We start from the raw sequence: 24149 nt of genomic DNA on the forward strand, positions 1-24149 counted from the left end.
TTTATTTTTTAAATCCATGCATAATTGGTATGATTGTAAAAGCAACAGTAATTAGTTATTTCTTTGAAGGAGGAGATTAGAATAAAAAGTTATTTGTAAAGGGAATGAAAACAATTGTTTAATCACTGCTATTGTTATTTAGGGGTGGTGAAATCAAATAAAATTTTGTTCTTGGAGAAAGAATGGAGTCTTTTCAGAAGTGCCAGGAACTTTATAGGAATTTTAAGAAAGCCTGACCCAAATTACTTCTAGATCTAAAATATTTGTTCTTTTCTATGTAACATTGAAGTGAAAGTGATAAAATATTGTAAAGGCTGACATAATAACTGATGTTCAGAGCAGTAACTGTAAGTGACAAGGAGCTGTGGCTCATGGAAAATAAAAGCAAAACAGCTTTCCCAATGCTCTGATGATATTGACTAACTAGCAACGAGGGCTCTCATGATATATTTATGATATTTTCTAAATAACTCATGCATTTTTTTAAAAAATCGATTCATTTTTCAGGGTGATAAGAGTAGCTGTGGTTTTCTTTCACTTAAGGTATGTGTGTTTATTCCTGATGTCTTTGTAAACACAGAGCTGAGGGTGGTGATCCATCTTCATGAAATTCACTAGGCGCAGGCTTCACTGTACTTAAACAGAGTGCCAAAGCTGACATCACCTTCCTTGTTCTCACAGGGCTCCAGCTGGGTGAACTATGGGGCATTTGCCCTGAGTTCATGCTCAGCATCAGGGTCAAAGCAAAGGGAACTCTGACAATGATTCCATTGTGAACTTGTTCTGGGAATGCCATGATGATTCTCTATCATGTTCCTCGTACACTGCACCAGCACCACTGCTTCCCTTTCCAGTGAGATCCCAATCAAGCTTTATCATGCAGCCCAGAAGGGTGGGGGAAAGAAAAAGAATTAGGAGAAAATGTAAGTTGAAACAATTGCTGTACTAACCTGTTGCATCCCCAAATGATGAATCTTATTTTTCCTGCTTCTGTAATTTCTGCCATCTACTCTAAAATAGAAATATTAGAATAGAGAAAATGTAAATGTCATTTTACATGTAAGGAAATCAGGACACACAGTGTTCAAAGTATTGACTCTAGAAGTGGAAATCAGGGGTTCTGTAATCCATTCAGGATCTGATTCCTATATATTATTTTAGAAACCCTTAATACATTCTAAATCTGTCTCATTATTGGCAAGTAGAAATAATCTGAGTACAGTATCAAGACATAGAAAAATGTACAGTTGGTATCTTTCCTAGCTTTAAGAGTTAAACTGTTAGGAAAAAATGTGAAAAACATTTCAATGGACAAAATCATTACTGAATGTTCTGTTAGAGTTATCTCTTTTCCTTGTCTTTGAACTATTTCACAACTCTATATGTTGTAAAAAAAACTAATAATAGGGGCTGGGTGCAGTGGCTCATGCCTGTAATCCTAGCACTTTGGGAGGCCAAGGTGGGCGGATCACCTGAGGTCAAAAGTTCAAGATCAGCCTGGCCAACATGGTGAAACCCCATCTCTACTAAAAATACAAAAAAATTAAGTGGGTGTGGTGGCACACTTCTGTAATCCCAGCTACTTGGGAGGCTGGGGCAGGAGAATCACTTGAACGCAGGAGGCAGAGGTTGCAGTGAACCGAGATAGCACCTCTGCACTCCAGCCTGGGTGACAGAGTGAGACTCTGTCTAAAAAAGGAAAAGAAAACTAATAATAGGTATCCATGGCAATGCAAATGAATTGTGTGTGGTAGAACTTAATTAGTTATTGTCAGGTGGATATTGACAGTATCACAACTACATGTATATTCACTTCCAAATTTCTGGGGATGTCTGTTGTATATGTGTGCTCTAAGAATTCTCCTTTGACGTGATTATAACATCTTACTGGTACTCTCATTAATTAATGAATTAAATAAAATATTTGACAAAGTTTGCTTTCTATTTGTGTGGTAATAGTTTTACAATAAAAAATCCTTCATCAAGAGCTTTAAACAATTTATAGATGCTTTGTTTTTTCTTTCAATTATAAACCTATAAGTAAAAAAATTCGCCACAAAATTAGAAATGTTCTGATTTGCTTAGTCAACTCCTATTAAATGTTTCTGTCTTTGGTGTTGAACAAAGGTTGTAAAAGTAATGAGATAATATGAGAATGTGCTTTGGGAACTGCGAATCTGGAGTCACTGGTCCATGAGGAATCTAGGATAAGAAGAAGGAAGCTGTGAAGAATGGTTGGCTAACAGTGCTGGCAAGGAATTCAGATCAACATACCTCTCAAAAGAATGGAAGTCTCTTAAATTCAGGTAATTGTTAAATTGGTTCAAGTGTATTATGGCAAGAATGCTTCTCTCTCCTTCCCTAATATAACACTGCCCTAAATGACTCCCTACCTCCCTGTTTTGTCTCACGCTTGACACTGAAAACAAAGATAAATATTTGAGGAAACATAAACTCAATAATGTCATTTATTGGAAAGCTACAGTTTACAGATTCTTTGCATTTATTACCAGAGCTGTTCCTTACAACAACTTTATCTGAACGGTATTATTAGCTACATGCTGTAGATGAGAAAAGCAGTGCTCAACGAAACTAACTTGCCCTAGAGTATCCATCCAGTAACTGGTGAAGCTGGGATTTCAACTTCCTTTTCTTTTTTCTTTCTTTTTTTAAAAATCTTAATTCTGAAGCTGTTATGCATTATGGAACCTGTGTAGTTCTGTTCTGAGTTCTACTATCTGGTTCAGAATCTTGGCTCTACCACTTCAGCCCTCCCCCTCACTCCAGGAAAGAAATCACACAAGCTTTTGGGGGGAAAGATTAGAATGGAAAGGTCTGAAATACAAGAGGAAAACCATAAAAGTGTGTGTGCCCAGAGGGAAGAGAGGAGAGAATTTCAATAAGAATGAGATGATTACCTGTGTAATCAGGTAATCAGCTAATATAGATGAAAACAGTATTTTGCATTGCGATATTAGATAGTTATAGGCCAACTTTGCCAGAAAACTTTAGCAGAGTACAGACAGAAATGAGATAATAGTCTGTTATAGGCAGGGAGAATGTGGAGACAGGAGAAAGAAACTGAAAACACAGGAGAGGGATGAGACGCTGGTAAATATTTCTTAACAGACCCTAGAGAAGTAGGCAAGACCATCTAAAGGAGAGACAGATGCATGAGTCTTGGAAATCAGATGGGAAAAACCTGGTGGCAGGTTTGAATGTCTCTGTGAAGTAAGAGAGAAGGGTGCTGCTAGGGAAAGGGATTAGGGTGAAGGAGCAGCAAGGAAGGTGAAGGACAACTGGACAGTTTGCATGTGGATGGTTTTGACTTGCCATTGTGAGGGATGACAAAAACTGCATTCTCTGAGCATAAACATGGTTGGCCAGATAGTCTGCAGGCCAACTGTGAGTGTAAATTTGGAGCAGCACCTGTCTGAAGGGTGGTGTGGTTTCCCCACCAGAATTCAAGAACCTAAAATAATGGAGTGGTTTAGGATTAGGGCTGGGGCCAAGTGTGATAGCTCACGTTGGTAATCACAGCACTTTGGGAGCCCAAGGCAGGAGGATCTGTAGAGTCCAGGAGTTCGAGACCAGCCTTGGCAACATAGCAAGAACCTGTCTCTACAAAAAATAGATACATTTTTAAAAATAAAAAAAAGATTAGGGCTAGGTAGGTAAAATAGACAGGTTTAGGAAAGGACAAAGAATATGAGGGAAACAGGAATGCTAACAGAACTGGCTAAAGTGATAAAGGAGAAAGATGGCTGTCTATCTGAATATAAAAGCAGTCGAGCTTGGTTGGGGTTGTGAGCTGGTGAAACAAGCAGAGTACAAAGTAATGAGGCTTCTCTAGAACAAAAAACCGTGGTGATGAAACATCCTCGGTCAGATTTCATCTAAAGGCAAGGTGAGCACACATAGGACATTGCTGATTAAATTGGAAAACTCCCTCTGTGTCTCAACCCTGGAAATATTAAAATGAATACATTATTAAACACTACTTTTTATCCTAATATAAACCATTTTAAACAGATTCCTCTTCCAGCTAAATCCAAAATAGCATTAGAATATGATGAGCTTATAAATCAGTAATGGTCTGTAGATGTATCTTATTATTTCTTTTTCCTTTGGGGGTAGGTAATATTGTTTTTGTCTGTTCGTGCTTTGCTTAGAAGCCATCCAAGTCATCTACCCAAACCCAAGAAACATGATAGCAGAAAGCCCATTTAAGTAATTCTTATAAGTGATATCTTTAGAGTCTTCTTGAAAATATAAAAGGGAAATGAGAAACCACCACACAAATCTCAATGTTCAAATTTCAAGATCTTAATCTATTTTATTTATGGACTTGATTGGGAATAAAGAAAAGCTAGTCACCTTTTTTTCTTTTTCTTTTTCTTTTTTTTGAGACAGAGTCTCATTCTGTCTCCCAGGCTGGAGTGCAGTGGCGTGATCTCGGCTCACCGCAGCCTCCACCTCCTGGGTTCAAGCCATTCTCTTGCCTCAGCCACCTGAGTAGCTGAGATTACAGGCATGCTTCACCATTCCTGGCTAATTTTTGTATTTTTAGTACAGACAGGGTTTCACCATGTTGTCTAGGCTGATCTGGAATGCCTGAGCTCAAGTGATCCACCTGCCTTGGCCTCCCAAAGTGCTGGGATTACAGGCGTGAACCATCGTCCCCGGCCCCCAAAACTAGTCACTTTCTATTCACGCACAGGAAAACGACCTATTTCCAGTCAGATCTCTGGTTCTCATGTTGAAAGATGGCAGAAAGCAAAAGGAGGAGGAGCAATTTTGATAGCTAAATAAAACTCATTTATCACCAGTTTCTATATTTTTGTGTGTTTGATAGATTTTCGCCTTGTGTTACTTGTTTGTTTAAAAACTGATGAAAATCTTAAGAAATTTAAAAGGAATTTGTCATTACTTAAGGACAGCAGAAGGGTTTCTTTTTCTTGTTTTCCTCTCACCTCTTTATGAACTCAGTATTAGTTGATTCTCTATGTTAATAGCAATATAGACACTATAAATACAAATCTAGAGAAAATCCTAGACTTAATATTTGCTGAAATTGCCCAAGAAAATGAGACATCAATTCTACTAGTCTTGAATCTGCTTAAACTTTCTCATTTTTAAGGAAATATTAAGTTAAAGTATCAATTTGGAAAACTTGCAAAATAATTTGGGGCAGGGTGGCAGGGCTGGAGGGGTCAGTGGAAGTGTTAATGATGGACTCCCTGAGATGGAGTTGGCAGTGGCACTCTGCAAATCAATCCAGAGTCAGAAGGCTAATGTATGCACACAAGTCTATTAAGCTCTTCTCTATAACAGGCTCAGCATTTTCCTTTCCATTTTTCTACCTGGAAATACTGTTAGTCAGCTAATGCACCTTGCTACAAGAAGCAAGAAAGACTTTTGGGATTTGGAATATAATAATGCCTTTGGTATTGTACAATTAATTAATTAATTGTAATTAATTGGTATTGTACAGTTTACGTTAGGCACTTTGCCTAACGTAAACTGGCCTAATGCAAAAAGGTTAACTTCTGATAAATATTATTTTCAAATCTTAATTTTCATTTCAATATTTTAATATATAGCAATATAATTTTAATAATCAATTTCCCATTCAAATCCAAAGGGAAAGGAATGCAAACGAAACAAATGCAGGGAATCATATCAGAACCAAAAGAAGTTAGATGGAATTTAAGGGCCTTCTACATACTTAGTAATAGTTAATTATTTTAGGGATTTCAAATTCTATCTTAATTCAGTAAAATTTTAAAATGAAATTTAAATGAAAACATTTCAATGAATAAAATTTAAATGAAAAATTTTAAGATGAGTCATTCTTTTTCTGAATATGTTCTTTTCTGTTTTAATTAGAATATAGCATATGCACAAGGTAACCATCTGGGATGAGCCCTGAGCAAACTCAGAACTACATCAGGAAAAGGTGGTTTTCACATTTGCTGCCTTTTCCCATTATCATGCTTTCTGGTACTCCTATTTCATGCAAGTGTTATATAATCAAGTATCTTCATTCTTGAATTAATTTGGGGGGAAATTTTAACCTTTTTTCTGGCTTTATTGAGGTAAGTTAAGACAAACAGTATAAATTCAAGGTATACAATGTGATGGTTTGATATACATATACATTGTGAAATGTATCTAATTACAATTAATTACAATTAACTAATTACTGTTAATTATCAGATTAATTAACACATTCATCACCTCACATAGTTAACATTTTGTATGCATGGCAAGGAAGGAATGAGGACACAAGTTCTATTCTCAGCAAATTTCAAGTAAACAATACAGTATTAGTAACTATATTCACCATGCTGTATGTTAGGTCCCCAGGACTTACTCGTCTTGTAATTGAAAGTTCTGGATTAATGTATTTGAGCATTAACTTGTAAATCATTTTTTTGAGAAAACCTAAAGTGTTCTAGAATGCTATATTTTAAAGAAGAATTCTCAAAGTTTATTTATTTATTTTTTAGCTTATTTTCTTTACGGCTGCCCCATAGCCAGCCCCCTAGCAACTGTCTGCTCTTGGGCCTGATGCAAAATTTCAGGTCACTTGCTGGGAACAGAGTTTGGAGGGCGGGGGTCTGGAAATGAATTTAGAGCCGTAGGATGCAGGTTCACATTTTCTCCTGGATCAGCTGTATTTCTCAAGGCTTCCGGGTATGGATCTTCAGGGAAGAAGTATCTAGGCACTCCCAAGAAAGCTCTCAGTCTCTTCAACTTCCTCATTTCAGCTTCCCTGCACTCTGGAATTAAACTGTTTTGTGCAGCCAGGCTGTGAGAACTGATGCATAAATCATGAGATAGGGCTTTATTAGGGGGAGTAAAGAATTCTCTCACATGGAAAATGTTCACAAACAGATCCTCAACAGTTGTTTAGAATGCCTGAAATTTGTTATTGATATATATGTACCACTGAAGAGTTACAGTTAATGTCAATAGAAGAATATAATTTTGCATGTCTCCATTTTGTCACCATTATCTTCAGTGTTTCAAAATCCTTTGCTTCCTTCCAAAAAAGATTCTGGGATTTAGTAACATAATGATACTAAGTTACTTTCTACTTAAAAACATATTAAAGGTAGAACTGAAAGATATTTTACAAGCCAAGAAAGAATCCCGGCTCTGGAGTTCTATTACTCTTGTAACCATTGATAAAATCACTCAACCTGAAGCTGCTGCTTGGAGCTGCATTCTGCAGTGCTAATTTTAAGTGTTTGATGTTATCAGCTGTACCAGGGAAAACCAAAGCAACAATGAGTGTCAAGTCTTGGTAGACCAAAGAAAAAGTATGCCTAGACTATTTTGTGAAAATTCAGATATCTCTAATTACTGTAAATCCAGATTCATGTGCCAGCAAACATTAGTTGCTAAAATTGTTTAAAATTCACTTCCATCACCTTCTTCATGAAAGCAGAGACCAATTTGACTATCATTGTTTATGCTGCCCTTTGAAAACATTTCTGTGATCAAAGATGACAAAAGCAATGCAATAGCCTACTTCTCTGGGAAAAGCTAGCCCCAGTGCCTAAGGGAAAACATTCACTAACTCTTTTCATATGAAAATCAGTCTTTGTTCAGAGAAGGAGGGGAACAAGCAGAGACTTTTACTGGGACAAGTAAATCAAGCCTTCAGCAACTCAAGGAACAAACATACAAGACAAGCTCAACTCCTCATTAAGACCAAATTAGGACAACACTACAAGAAAATAAATTGTTTTATCTGGTTGTGGTGCTTTGGGGAAAGTTAATTGACTACTCAAATAACAACTTTGATAGTATATGAACTGTGACTGTGTTAGTAGGTTTTAATTAGCAGGAACTTTTTGTAAATTGGACAAAAACTTTTTTTATTATGACTAGGAAAACTGCTATTTTCTATTTTTGTTTTGCTCTTTTAAATGATACCGAACTTTAGTTAATCCCTCAGTCCTAAATTATGGCTGTTGCGAATGAGGGCTATAATAGTTATCCCATATTATTTTAAATTTTGTATTAATGTTGATAGAGATGAAAGAAGAAAAATATTTGCACTCATGCTGAAATTGCAAAGGAACATGTGTGAATGACCTCTTGGATACTTGTTGCTTGGAAATGCGAGCAATAGTTTCTTTATTTTTATTTTATTTTAGTTTTTTGAGACATGGCCTTGCTCTGTCACCCAGGCTGGAGTGTAGTGATATGATCAGGGCTCACTGCAGCCTCAACTTCCCTGGTTCAAGCAATCCTCCCACCTCATGCCTGGCTAATTAAAAAAAAATTTTTTTATAAAGACACAGTCTTGCCATGTTGCCCAGACTGGTCTCGAAGGCCTGGGCTCAAGCGATCCTTCTGCCTCTGTCTGGAAAGCAGCAGTTTCTATGCAGTGACACCTATACTACTAACTATAATTGAACTTAACCTAGAAAAGCATTTTGCATGTTTAGCTTTTAAGTGTGTTTGACAGAAAAGGAGAAAGGAACCTGAAATAAGAAGTAATTTAGTGATAAAATTGTTGATGTTCTCCTTCATTGTAATCCATTCCAAATATAGTTTATTTTGCTACAGAGCATGTTCTGTAATGTAAATGGAAATAAGATTGTTAAAGAGGGAATGATGTGAACATAACTTGGGTGATGAGAAGGCTCCTAAGGGATTTTCCCCCTGCATTTTGCACTGCCAGCATTTACACTGCAGCAGAATGCAAAATATGCTAACAAAGCTGCATACAGCAAACCTTAGAAGAATACAGTACTGTACACGATGTCCATTCATCCAATCTTCCCAGGAGGTCGATCATGTGCAAAAGAAACAATGACAAGATAATGATCCAAAATCACCAGCCATATCTTTGCTATGGTATGTGTGAAACTTGCATCTACTTATTACGTAAAATGCTACACCTGTAACTTCTGATGGTGTTGTGCTTTTTTCTGTAATTCAGCAGTCTTTCTTTTACCTCATTTTGATAGGCTACTTTCATTTGTATTTAGAATAAAGTCCTATTAGTTACTGTAGTATTGCTTTCTTTATTATGATTTTAACATTTTTTAAAAACTGTGATAAATTGTTATTGAGTAGGGTTTGTTATTGTTGTTAATGCTCTGGTCATCAAGTGCATTAAGTTTTGAGTGGACTATGCTAATTCTATTTTTTTCCCCCATTAACTTTGTAACTTGAAGTGTGCAATGTAGCTTAATGCAAGCTTTTCAGAAATGCACGTGTATGTTATATCAGATGTTTGTACTGTGGTAGGACTTTCTCCCTAGTTCAGCTAAAGATGGGGTCCTTGCCATACAGCTATGAAGTATTAGGCCTGCAGACACTTTGAAGGGTGAGAAAAATGGAATTTATTGGAAAAAAGGAAAAAAGGGGAAAGAGGGACCCTCAGCAGAGTGAGAGTCCTGCTAGTATATGCTTCCCGCGTCACAGATTGAATTCCAGGTTCCACCCAGGAAGAAGAGGGGCCAGGCTCCTCCCCAGGGCAAACAGAGTGAACTTCCCGAGGCTCCACCCCAGTGTGCATTCCTCCCAGCACACAGGCCAGTTGGGGGTTCTCCAGTGACTCCTTTATATTTGGCTGTCTCGTTACTTCTAAAATATTTCATATTCATAAAATAAAAATGTTTTAATAATGTTATATATTTGTAAAGGCATTTACAATCTTCAAACTTCTGCATGAAAAATCTCTCAGAAGTAAAAAATGGATTTACTGTCCTGATGTAAAATAACCTGCAAATCTTACTTTCTAATTTTGGTGATATATGTGTAAAAAGAAATAAATCATCTCATGAACAAAATTAAAAAAAAAACAAAAACTGAGAAGTTGCAGTGAGTTCTGAGGCAGTACGGTGTGGCATAAGAATGCAGGCTCTGAATCTACAGACTGTCTGGTTCAAATACTAGCTCTGCCAAAAACTAGTTACATAAATGGAGCAGATTATTTAACCTCTTTATGCCTCAATTTTCTCATTTACAAAATTGTTATTAGCATTAAGTGTGTTAATACTTATAAAATACTTCATATTTATATGTATGAAGTATTATTACTGCTTTAAAATACAATTGACTGATCACATTATTATACAGTACATATCTTCTACTGATATATGAGTTCCTTGAAGTAAGACCTATGTCTTATTGCTGTTACATCTTCAATGCATGAAACATAAGAAATGTTCAATCAGTGCCAGTCGAATTGAATTAAATTTTTTAATTACTATTTTTTGTTTTCCTTTGACTAGATAATTTGTTTGGAGATTCTTCCAAAGATAATCACTTTTCTTCCTGTGCAACCTATATATTTTTTAAAACTATTTTAAATTATTTAGTTTTAGAATTCTTTCTTATCTCTAAAATGTAAAAAGATATCAACAGATGGCATCAACAAATAGGTATCAGATGGTGAGATAAGAGATAGCAAAAGCTGATAAATGTAAAAGCAAACAACAGTGAAAATTTGTGATATACAAGTTTCAGTTCCAAAGAAACAATGGATTAAGCTTTTATAAATAGCTAAAATGAATAGCAATTCAAGTGAATACCTCTTAAGATGTGCTACTCAACAAACGCTTTTTGAGCCAAACACTCTTTTGGATGCTGAGGACTCAGAAAAAGAAAAAAAGTGCTTTTCCTGAAAGTCTTCTGATATTATTAAAGGGATGAAACATATATATTATAACCCTTGACTAACACAGAGTCATAAAGTTTTGAATATGAAGTCGTGTCATAGGTAATTAACCAGATTGGGATCTAACCTTTAAATAATCTCTCCAAGCCCGTCAGCTGTAAAAAAGTTGTTAATGTTCCTTCAAAATGTGAAATTCTAGAGCTTAATATCTATAAATAGAGCTTTCATTGTTATGCCTCAAAATTCAACAGCTTTCTCAGTTGACAGACATTTGTCTCATATTCCTTAAGTTACCTTTTCCTACTCAGGAATAACCTTTTCTTACTTTTCAAAGAATAAAAGACATACAGATTTGGCAACAAGTAGGTTATTAGTAACATTCAAGCAAATAATAGTGCAACTTTTTAATGATAGTAGATTTAATTATAAAGCCTTATAAAGGAAATTGATAATATATTCCAAATGAGACATCTTATTCGAATGCTCTGTGGATCATTAAAACACATTTATTACTGTTGGTCAAGGAACGCAACCCTATTCCACTTCATATTAAGGTGAGACTTATGAATTAATTCCTTAGTATTCATAATGTTTAAATAGATTAAGATCAATTTCCTTAAACTCCAGTGTCTCTAAATACCTTTCTAATTTACTGTTTCCATTGTCATCCGTTGTAGAGCATGGTGTCTTTTACCTGGTCAACATATCACCTCCTCTTGCTGGCTAGTCTATGTATGTTCCAGTTTGACTGTTCAGCTATAGTCTGAGTAAGAACTGGATATGTCCTTGCTTTTTTGATGGCATAGTCCTTGTTGATTAGCTTTTCTTTCATCAGTACTCTTGATTCAGTCTTACTGTGCTCTGATCATGCTGTCTACAAGTAATGGTAAAGGGGGTGTTTTGCCTCCTATACACCTTAACATAGAAAAATAGATCACATAGTTTTTCACTGTGCATGATATTGAGTGGTTGTGTCTGCATTCTTTCTTTTGTGTCTCATACAGCTTGGCTCTGTGTCCCCACACAAATCTCATGTTGAATTGTGATCCCAAGTGTTGAAGGAGGGATCTGGTGGGAAGTGTTGGATCATGGGAGCCAATTTCTCCCTTGTTGTCCCTGTGATAGTGAATGAGTTCTCATGAGACCTGGTTGTTTAAAAGTATGTAGCAATTCACCCTTTGCTCTCTCTCCTGCTGGCCATGTGAAGAAGTGCTTGCTTCCCCTTTGCCTTCTGCCATGATTGTAAGCTTCCTGAGGCCTTCCCAGCTATGCTTCCTGTACAGCCTGTGAAACTGTGAGCCAATTAAACCTCTTTTCTTTATAAATTACCCAGTCTCAGGTAGTTCTTTATAGCAGTGTCAGAACAGACTAATACAATGTCATTTAATAATTTGACTTTCACTTCATCCTAATTTCCAGAGAACTTTGCTCCTAAATTACTTACATATTTATTATTTTATAGGGTTTCATACATATGTAGTATATATGTATGAAATATATATATATAATAGGGTTTATATATATGAGAAATATATATTTTGTAGGGTTTCATACATACATATATATACACACATGTATGTAGGATTTCATATATGTATATGTATGTATGAAAACCTAAAAAATAATACAGGCAAAATAGGAGTAAATCTTCATGATCTTGGGTTAGGCAATAATATCTTAGATACCACACAAGCATAAGCGATTTAAAAATTTGATAAATTGTACCTAGCGAAATTTAAAACTATTGTGCTACAATAAACATGGTCAAGAAAATGAAATACAATCCATTGACTGGGAGAAAAGTATTTGAAAATTATATCTCTCATAAGAGACTTGTATTCAGAATTTATAAAGCATACCTATAAATAAATAATGAAATAAAAATGGACAAGAATTGAATAGACATTTTTCAAAGTGTATACACATTAACACGTGAAAATTTGTTCAGCACCATTAATCATTAGGAAAATGCAAATCAAAACCAAAATGAGTTACTACTTTACACCACTAGGGTAGCTATAATAAAAAAAACAGAAAACAACAAGTATTGGCAAAGATGTGGAGAGATTGGAACTCTCATACATTGCTTGTGGAAATGTAAAATGGTGTAGCCACTTTGGAAAACCATCTGGCAGTTTCTTAAAAAAAATTAAGCATAGACTTGCTATATGACCCAGCAATTCCACTGCTTATTACCTACCTAGGAGAAATGAAAACATATGTTCACTGGAAGACAAATTTACACAGCAACATTTTTCATAATAACCAAAATGTGGAAACTATTCAAATGTCAATCAACTGGATAAAAGACATGAAAAAACATGCCTTATACACATATAATGGAATATTACACAGCAATAAAAAAGAACAAGGTACCCATACATACTATACTATGGAGAAACCTCAAAAATATTATGCTAAGTTGAGGGAGCCCAAAACAAAAGAACACATCTAATAATTGTATTTATATGAAATGTCTGGAACAAGCCAATCTATAGAACAAAAAGTAAATTAGTGACTGCCTAAGGCCAAGAGTTTGGGATGGAAAGGGTGGGTGGTGGGGAAGGGGAAGGGGTAGGAATAGGAATAGGGAATAATTACAAATAAGCAAAATATTTCTTCTCAGGGTGATGGAAATATTTCAAAATTAGATTGTGGTGATAGCTGTGCAACTCTGTAAATACACTAAAAAATATCACTGAATTGCAAACTTGAAACAGTGAATTTTATAGTATTTAAATATCTCAATAAATCTCTTTAAAAGTAATAAAGTACATCCAAGAATTATAAATTCAACTGCTATTTACATACTGCTGAAGTAAAATAAAATATAGAGATGAATGTCTGAAATTAAAATGTTTTTTCTGGGAAGAAAGAATTGCAATTTGGGGCATGTATGCAGACTGGCTGGTCTTGAGTATGACAGAACAAAGAGAAGGTAAGAGGTATTATTAAAAGGAGAAATGTTATGTATTGCTCTTTAAGAAACGTCATTGGCAATAGTGAAGTTTGGGGGAGCTGGTAAACTCTGACTAGTGAGTGACTGAACTGGGTAAAACTCGTCTTAAAGTTGCAGCAGTTTGTTTCAGTAGTCTTTAGATAAAACTGGCATCGGGTTACAGTTGGCAGGTTCAGCAGCCAGGCTTACAGACAATTACATTTTTGGAGCAATGTTATGTGCCCTGAGTGCTTTTCCCTGCTGGCTTTTCAACTCTGTTTTAGTTGGGTGTGATAAGAATAACCCAATATGTATTATCAACTTTCGCAATACCAAAGATGCTCATAGCTTTAACACAGATGTATTGTGAGGGAAAAAGACTCAGTAGTGTTGGAAATTGGAAATTATTCTATAAATTCTTTCTCTCTATAGTACACAAATTCTTCATAAAGTTTTCTCTCTTTTTTGGGGGATAGGGTCTTGCTCTGTCTTACAAACTTGAGTGTAATGGCACTGTATTAGTCCATTCTAACTTTGCTGTAAAGAAATATCTGAGACTGGGTAATTTATAAAGAAAAGAGGTTTAATTGGCTCACGGTTCTGCAGGCTGTACAGGAAGCATGATGCTGGCATCTGCTCAGCTTCTGGGGAGGCCTCAGAAAACGTACAATCATGGCAGAAGGCGAAGGGGAAACAGCCACATTAAATGACCAGAGCAGGAGCAAGAGAGCAAGTGGGGAGGTTCCACACTTTTAAATGATCAGATCTTGTGAGAGGTCACTTACTATCACGAAGACAGTACCAAGGGGATGGTACTAAGCCATTCATGAGAAATCCATCCCCATGATACAATCACCTCCCACCAGGCTCCACTTCCAACACTGGGGATTATATTTCAACATGAGATTTGGGTGGGGACACATATCCAAACTATATCCAGCACCATCATAGCTCATTGCAGCCTTGAGCTCCTGGGCTCCAGCAATTCTCCCACCTCAGCCTTTCGAGTAGCCACCATGCCCAGCTTATTTTTAAAACATTTGTTTTTGTACAGTTGGGGTCTCCCTATGATGCCCAGGCTAGTGTCTTACACCTGACCTCAGTTGATCCTCGCACTTTAGCCTCCCAAAGTGCTGGGATTACCGGCATGAGTCCTTGTGCCTGGCCCTACAAAGTTTTTTTTTTTTTTTTTTTTTTTTTTGAGATGGGGGTCTCACTCTGTCGCCCTGGCTGGAGTGCAGTGGCGCGATCTTGGCTTACTGCAACCTCTGCCTCCCAAGTTCAAGTGATTCTCCTGCCTCAGCCTCTTGAGTAGCTGGGACTACAGGCTCACGCCACCTTGCCCAGATAATTTTTGTATTTTTAGTAGAGACAGGGTTTCACCATGTTGGCCCGGATTGTCTCAAACTCCTGACTTCGTGATCTGCCCACTTGGGCCTCCCAAAGTAATTTTTAAATAAAATTTAGTTAAAACCAAAACCAAACACTTCCCATTAAAGATGATACACTAAATTTGCTGTTTGTTTTTCTCACTGCATGATATGTAATTTACTCTTTTGAAAGTATAGACATTTGAAACACATCAGAAGTCTAATACTTCACTTGCTTTCAAATTTATTTTCACTTAAAGAATGAAAGCCACAATTATGAATATGATTTGCTTTATGTTTCATGTACCAACAAGTACATAGGAATATGTATTTCTTAATCCAAGCTCTGTTACTAACAAGCAGGGTGACCTCAAGCAGCCTTCATAAATTCTATATAATTTTTCCTACCCTTAAAATGACAATAATAAAGGTATAGGCCCCACAAACATGTTGTGGACATTAAATCAATCAATACATGTAAGCCACTTTGAAGAATGCCCAGCAGATAATAAGCACTCAATAAACATAAATTATTATTGCTATATTTCTTTACTAAGATGAAGAGTTTTCTGAGGTCTTTTGTATACAAGAACTCCGCCAGAAATCATTTAATCCTCATATTCTTTTGCTCACTTTAGACGTCTGTGAAGAAACAGGTAGATACATCTGATTCTAACCAGGTAGGAAAATATAGGCTGTTTTCTTTCAATGGACAGAGCAGTAAGGTAAAACAGAAATAATTGTGTCTACAAACTTTTGTTACAATGATGTGGGGCCTGGTACAATGAGAGCCTCATGGGTGTTACTCAGAGTGGTTTATTTCTTTTCCTTCCTCACAGTGGTACTGTGAGGTTGATGGTGTTGGCTACAACTTTACAGCTAAAGATGACAATGGTCAGAATAGAGAAGGTGATGAGAGGGTAAATGGTGTCCTTAAGGAGGGCTATTATATGTGAGCTAATGTGTCCAATACACTAGGCATATTAACTCTGGGCATAGTGTTACGCCTATTTATACATGGAGACACTAGAGCTTAGCGATGGCAATATTCACTCAGTCAGCAAGCTAGATAGTAACAGAGACAAGACTCAGACTTCAAAGCAACTCCTATTATTCCCACAACAACACTCTGTCTTTCCCAAATACCAACCACACAGTCTGATACATTGAAAAAGTCAATTCTTTACTGCTTGAGATAAGTTGCAAGCCACCAATCCTTCCCTCCTGGAAGATTTTATTTGACAGCTGGGTACAGCTTGTGTCTCTTTTTTCTTAATTTTGAAATCTGCTCTTCCCTTTACCCTAGATCTATATAGTTCATTTTAATGTGGTTCTCTGCAGCCCACATTTTCCTGTTTAAATCTTTCCTCTGACAAGTGATCGTTTATAAATGCAATAACAGATATTAGTTGTGACAACTACATTGAAATAATTTGTATGGTAAAATTACTTCTAAATTAGTTTTTGGTAGTGCATAGATTTGCAGCTTAGTATTGTATAATTTGTACATGAAATTGGGTTATTCTGTCTGTGATTACAAAAACAGTCAGGGGCATGGGAGACATAAGAAAAAATTAAATTGATTAGTTTAAAGAGGATACATTAGTATGGCAAGAATATTTTTTTCCTGTCCATAAAATCCCACTTTAATCGTGTTATTCCCCAAATCAGAACTCTCAATACTTCCCCAGTCCTTTTAAAAAGCAAACTGTTTATATTGTTTTCAAGTTTATCGGGTACTTCTCCGGTCACATCTCTCATAGCTTCTCTTAAAAACTTCCTGCTCAACCCACTGCCTGTTCAGCACATATCCACCTCTTTCATTTTATGTACTATTTACTTTCACTGTAATACTCCACATTCCTCTCTGGCTATATGCATCCTACTCCTCCTTCAAATCTCACTTACTTCATGAAGAGCCTTCCTTGCCTTCTCTCTCCTCTGAACTCCTATGTTCTTAGTGTAGTTGTCATTTACATGATTTTAGAGATAATTTGTAAATCCTGTTATATTTTAGAAGAGGAGAATGAAGATAAATTAGGTTGTGCAACATGACCTCTTTCTGATTGAGCTCATTAAGAACAAGGCTCATGCTTTCCTACGGTTACAACATCAAAAGGAAAAAAAAAAAAAAGAAGAACAAGGCTGATTTTAATTGCTCCAGGTGGTGGTGGATGCCTACAATATGGAAAGCATTGTGCTAAGAGCTTCTGGGATGCAAAGTGAATAAGATTATCTATATGAATTACCTACTTTCAGAACAAGGCTTTCTATGTTTTAAAATAAAGGAAGAGAAGGTATTGTCTGATATTTTCTGGCTTTATGACTCTGAAGGACCTTTTATAGATTTCAGGAAAAAGTTTATATTAACACTAAGGAAAGATGTGAATGGTTTATTTGTCATCCAGCTTGGGAAATTCACTTCTCTGAGTGTCTTTCCAAATGTGCATATTGGCTGATGTGATGATTAATTTTATTTATCAACTTGGCTAGGCCAGGGGACCCATATATTTTGCCAAACACATCCTGATGTTGCTTTGAAGGTGTCTTTTGGATGAGATTATATAAATCAGTTGACTTTGAGTAAAGCAGATAACCCTCCATAATATAGGTAGGCCTCATTCAACTCATTCAATCAGTTAAAGGCCTTACTGGAAAAAAAATAAATAAATAAAGACTGACTTCCCTAGAAGAGCGAACTCTACCTGCAGTCTGTCTTTTTATTCTTTCTTTCTTTTTTTTCTTTTTTTTTTTTTTGCATATGGGGTCTTGCTATGTTGCCCAGGCTGGTCTCAAACTCCTGGGCTCAAGCAATTTGCCTGCCTCGGCCTCCTAAAGTGCTAGGATTACAGGTATGAGCCACCATGCTTGGCTCCTGCAGTCTGTCTTTGGTCTCAAGTGGCAATATCAACTCATCTCTGGGTCTCCAGCCTGCTGGTCTACCCTGAAGAATATGGATTTAGCCTCCACAATTGCATTAGCCAATTCCTTCAATAATCTCTCTCTCCTCTCTCTCTCCTCTCTCCCTCTCTTCTCTCTCTCTCTCCCTCCCTCCTTTCTCCAACTTATTGATTATTTTTCTTTGGAGAAACAATACAGCTAAGGCCCAGTTCAGCACTAGTTGCCTATGATTTATGTATAAAATAAAATTTATTTTTCAAATTAGGGTTCAACTTTGTACACAAATCCTTGTCTGCATTAACTACTTTTCCTTAGTTTATATCCTTGAAGTGGAATCACTACATCAAAAGATATTAACATTTTTAAGATCCTTGATACTTATTTAGGTTGTATAAAATACCACATGGCTTTGTGGCATATTCCTGAATTTATAATTTTTTAATTCGAATAGCATAGAAGAAATAATTACAGAAATTTTGCAATTTGCATAGTGTCATTTATTTTACTTCTCTTTCTTCTCTATGAGGTGCTCCCTTTTCATTCTATGCCTTCATGGATAACAGCAGCAATACTAGTCTATGAATATCAATTTTTTCCCATAGGCCTTAATCTTTTTTTGCTTGTGGCTGAGAAGATACCTCTGTCTAAAGCCACTCATACGAGAAATGAGTAGCTTCTAAAATACTGTTGGAGCAAAAAGGCACTTTCTAGCTACATCTGTAGGACAGTATACCCTTACAAAAAAGTTTAATTCAGTTCTCCTAAACATTATACATTCATTTTTACTGAACATTGACCTGAATGCACCCACACCTGTTATGCTGTTGTGCCATGTTTTTCTCTAAGTCTCCACTGATAGGACTTAGATTCATATTAATGCATTTTTCTTTAATGTATTTATTCAGCAAATAGTTACCCAGTTTTTAGTATATGCCACACACTGGGATACAGCGTGAACAAAACAGACTTTTTTCTGCTCTCTGGAGCTTACATTCTAGTGGGAAAAGCATATCTTTGCCAAATGCACAAAAGTTTTAAAAATTAAGAAAGTAAAAAAAAAAAGGTAAAATGAAATGGTTGGAATTACAAAGTAGGAGTGGGTTGCAGCTGATTTTTCTTCTTTTTTTCTAAGGTACATGAGCCATGGGAACATTGTATTCGTGACCCTTTTGTAACATTTAGCCTTTGGAGGGTCTGGATTATACTTCAGAACTCTCACTGTTCTCTTGGGCTTGGTGGCCTCCCAGAACCCTGCCGGGTAAGCTAGAAGACGCAAAGCTTTCAAGGGAAGTGTTAGTACATTTGATAGAGTTATTTTAAATTTATAAAACTAAATTATGTGCATTATCAAAGCTTCATAAAATAATCGAGGAGAAAGAAAAATTGACAGTTCAACTTACAATCAAGAGAGAACCACTATTAACACTTTAATATATTAAAATATGTAATTGAAATAAAATATGTACATATAAATGTACATACTTTCAACACCAGGCTCATATTGTACATAGTATTTTGTAGCCTATGTTTTTACTTAAAATTACGTTGTGGAATTTTTTGCTGTTTTTAAGTATTTTCTCAGAACATGATATTGAATGACTGTAAGAGTGTTCGTAATGCACCTAACCCATGTACTATTGGTGGGCATTTATCCTTTCTTTATCTGTTTATCTTATTATAGCACCTCTGATTACTTCCTTAAGATAATTTCGTAGAAGTAAAATTATTTTATCATTCTTGATGCATATATCTACATACTCCCACCAACAATGTGTACAAACACTAAAGAGGTTATATTAAAGGGCAAAAATCAACCAAAGACTGGAAAGTAAGATGAACAGATAAATGACAGCAGTGCACAGTCTTACAGGTATCCACAGTGATAATTGCTGTCTTTGGTGAGGACTGTCTCTGTTCGGGTCCAACCATGTCTTTAGGTCCATGTTCACATTGGTTGTTTAATGGGCTGAGTAGTATTTTACAAGTAAGATTTCGGCATTCTTCCAGCTCTGGCCAGTATTTATATAGTCAAACTCATTTCTTTGCACAAAACAGCTGAAGTGAGACTCTTCCCTTGAAGGTTTCTGGGAGTCTGTAATGTGTTACTGGCAGGAGAATCGCTTGAACCCGGGAGGCAGAGGTTGCAGTGAGCTATACCCTCCAGCCTCATAGACCTTCTTTCTGTCCCTTGAACTTAATTAAGCTCATTCTAATTCCAGTACTTTGCACTTCCAGTTCTGTATTTCTCTTTTCTCATGTCTCCTCTTCTCGATTTTACTGATTCTGACGTAAATCATCTAAAACATCTCCCTCCCCCCATTACTGCTCTCTTTCTTAATACTCTGCTTTATTTTCTTCTTAGTGCTTAGCATTATTGGAAATTACACCATTTATTTATTTGTTTTTTTCTTGTCTGTCTCTTCTTGATGGAATATAAACTCTATGAAGGCAAGGATCTTCTGTGGCTTTTTCAATATTTGCTATATCACTCTGCATTTTGAACTGTGCTGAATATAATAAATATGTGTCGAATGAATGAAGGCAAAAAGGAGTAAATGACAAGTACCAAATATACTAGCTCTGGGCTGGCAAGACACTCTACTTTTCTCCTAGTGTGCTCATTTTAACACAGAAAATTTAGCCTTTAGTTATCTGTATTCATTCAGTCTCAGCCTGTTTCTAAGTAAAGCTGTATTCAAATATGCAATTTAAAAAATCTTAATCTTATATGTCTTGAGAAGTGCCTTCCGTTCCTCAAGTAAAGCTGGAAGTTCTTACCTTTATCATCAGAGATAACTTTAAAATAATCCTATGCAAGTTTAGAGTTGTCCTACATCCTAATATTTGCCCTACAACATATTAAAGAAATTAAAGTCACACATCATTTTTTTAGTTATTCTTTAATTATTTTCAAATTTTTGTGTAAAGTTTCACATTACATTTTTGATCTCATTTTATTTACTGTTTATCTACTTTACTCTCCAATTTCTTAAATAAGATTAAAAGGCAAAACCTACCAAAAGTCCTAAAGAAGTTGATTGGCACATGGCAGGCCCTCAAAATGGATTAATTGAAAAGACATAGAATGAAAAAAACCAAGAAGCATATATCAGAACAATATGTGAAGGAGGGAAAATACTGTTATTTTTCCTTTTTAATCTCTCTTTTTAAAAAGCGTTATTGCTTTCTGTATCTTATTTTCCAAAATTTGATAAATTGGGAAACTTCCAATAACAGTTAAGGAATATTCAAGAGAAATAGGATTTATACATTGATCTGAGCTCTGCCTGCTAATCAGCATATTGCTAATGGGCAGACATTTGGAATGCTGTTTTCTTAATGCAAAACTAGAGGTTTCAAACTGGTGGCCTCTAAGATGATGATGTTAAAGAAAAATTAACTGACTACAAAACTGGGTTATTTTACACACGTACAAAAAAATTCTTGTTTTTGGTTCTCTCAAAATAATAATTAGAAATCGGACAGCACTAACCCCATAGTTCTAAATGGCAATATTTGGCTGCAGCTATATACTGTCAGCTCTGTCCACACGGGATATATTCTCTGCAGTGACCCACACTCATTTTTGTTAGGCTTTGCTCATTTATGCCACATTCTTGGCCCTGGAGACATCAGAATACGTTCTTGCTGAATGATGTGCTCTCCCAGGTACCTTATTTCCCTGACTCAATGGGACCTTGAGTATCCACCCCTGGCTTTGTTTTGCTTAGCCCACTGCCCCTACCTTACCACATTAAGAGAGACCAGGACTATTTTGTGCATTCTGGACTTGGGCCTGCACCATGGGTGAGGGTTGTGGTTTGTCTTCAGTCTGTGCCCAAGTTGAGGTGAGACACTTAAGAGAAAAAAAGAAAGGGGTGGGGAACCAAACAATCAACCAAACAAGCAAAATGAAACAACCAGGGAATTAAGAGAAAATGGTAGAGAAGAGAAGTAAATTAGAGTTTCGGCTTTTCTCCCTCATCTGTCTGACTAAATTTATGTTGACTTTGTCTGTATTTAATTTATAGTTTGCCACTCATTTAGAATAGGCTTCAAAAATGTGAACCCCCTTCCAAATTTTGGCCTCGTTAGGAAGTGGAGAGTGTGTGATAGCCTTATCATTAAGAGGAAGTTTAAAAAAAAAGCCAAAATTACACTTATGTATGTATTTTTAAAGAAACTCATTTTTTGTGCGTGTGGTTTGAGAAAAGCAAAATTTGGGAGGAATTTAGAAGAGAGGATTACTCATCAAAAGGTAGATCATGCTTAAAAACAAAATGGGAACGACGACCTTAAAAATGGGAACGACTGGGGAGAAAACTGACAAGGACACATTAGAGCTGCACTTCACTAGCAGCATGAATGTGGTAGTGGTGAAAGGAGAACAATATCTGAAAGGAAATGAAGGTCTTATCATAGGAGCCACAGAGATTTCATTTTTGTTTTTCTGAAAATTATCATTATCAGCTGTGACTGCTGATGAAGGACCACTTAGCATTCCCCCCAAGGAATAATTGCCAACCTCCTCTTTGGCCCGACCTCACATGGACTAACACGACAAAGACATAATTTTGCCCTAATTCTGAAAAGAACAGGAAACAGTGATGTAATCTATTTGTTTAATTCTAGGAAATCTTTCCCTAAAGTCTGCTTTTGCACTGCCAAACTGGGAAGGGATGTCTGGGGGAGTAATTAAAGGCTTTAAATGTGGAAGAAAGGGATTCTTAGTGCAGTGTGGGGAGTCTCAATGAGATTAATGGGAAACAAGGGAAATTTAGATGGACAAGCAAAAGCCAGTGGGAGTTATGTCAATACTGCACAAGGTGTTTAAGGTCGATGCCCATGAGGGCTGGTCAGCTCCAGTTTACCCTTGCACAGTCTGTACTTAGCAAATGAGTACTTTAAACAAGGTTGCCAGAGGCAGAGAAACGTCTGGGAAAGAGGTCTGGGAAAGAGAACAGGCTCCTGAAGGACTTGCGCTGCTTCCTGTTGCTTATAGATTGGTGTAGATAATGCATAAAGTCCTTTCCTTAGAACTTCTAAGTTTAGACTCATTAGAGTTACTGGTAAGACCTGAACACATAAAGTGTGCATGTAAAAATTACATTCTGTAATGCTAATTATATATATATATACCTTCAAATATATATACAGTCAGAATCTAATCTGACATATATATATATATACACACCTTCAAATTAGCATTACAGAATGTAATTTTTATATATATGACAATTCTACAGGCAATCTCAGCTGGACATAGTCAAAACTGAAGTCATTTGTTTTCCTCCTGCTTTGCTGGCTGATTTGTTTTTCCATCTCCTTTACTAGTCTTTCCTCTTCTTTATAACCCATATGTGTTTGCCGGATTCAGAGACTGGTTCTCAGTATTAATGCTTCTCAGGTGAACTCACTCAGACTTATGGCTTTAGTGGTAGATATACTCTTACTGCCAAATTAATATCTGCATCGCTGACCCAATTCCTGAGTTTTGGGTTTATATGTTTAACTGCTTACTGAACGTCCCTACTTTACGGTTTCCAATCTTTTCAGTATCTAATAGATACTGTGTTACATGTATCTATTAGATAGAAGTGTTACATGTTCAGAGAACTCTTGAGTGTAAACTTGATGATGTTCGGGGAAGATTTTTTTCTAGAGAAGTGCTAGAGTTGTAGTCAAAACTTGCTACATATGTGGTGAATTAATAAATATCCTGATTTACTCCCAAACCTGTCTTTTGTCCAGTATTTTTTAAATTTTAGTTAATTTTACAGCTGTATATCTAGCTGCCTAAGCTAGAAAACTTGGAGGCATTCTCAACTCTTCCTGTACCTCACCTTCCATGTCAGATCAATCATTAAATTATCTTAATCTACATTAGAAAATTATCTGTAATCCATTTTTTTCCTATCACCACCATCACTGCATATTCTTGTCTTCTCTAACAAAGGCATTATACCTTTTGCTATGGACTGAATTGTGTCCTCCTTAAAATTAATATGTGAAGTCCCAACTCCCAATACTTCAACATGTAACTGTACTTGAAAATAGGGCCTTTAAAGAGGCCAGTGGGGGGGCCTGAATCTAATCTGACTGATGTCCTTATGAAAAAAGAAAATTTGGACATACAAAGAGACACAAGAGATGCATGCACACAGAAGAAAGACCAGGTGAGGCTACAGTGAGAAGCTGGCCATCTGCAAGCCAAGAAGACAGGACTCAGAAGAAACCAACCTTGTCAACATCTTGATCTTGGACTCGTAGCCTCCAGAAGAGTAACAAAATA

The 24149-nt window shown here is 36.3% G+C and overlaps 1 long non-coding RNA gene across 3 annotated transcripts in view; it reads left to right on the forward strand.

The window, feature by feature from the left end:
* Positions 1–681: 681 nt before the first annotated feature.
* LOC117979796 (uncharacterized) overlaps positions 682–24149 on the forward strand; it is a 103179-nt gene continuing 79711 nt past the window's right edge. The window contains exons 1-2 of one of the 3 annotated variants that reach the window (XR_004670781.2): positions 682–923; positions 2128–2306. This is a non-coding gene — a long non-coding RNA (uncharacterized LOC117979796). The remainder of the gene's footprint in view (positions 924–2127; positions 2307–24149) is intronic. The other 2 variants (XR_010111677.1, XR_010111676.1) reach the window with 2 other exon arrangements.

This window comes from Pan paniscus, chromosome 2 (assembly GCF_029289425.2).
Source record: "Pan paniscus chromosome 2, NHGRI_mPanPan1-v2.0_pri, whole genome shotgun sequence".
Taxonomy (NCBI): Eukaryota; Metazoa; Chordata; class Mammalia; order Primates; family Hominidae; genus Pan; species Pan paniscus.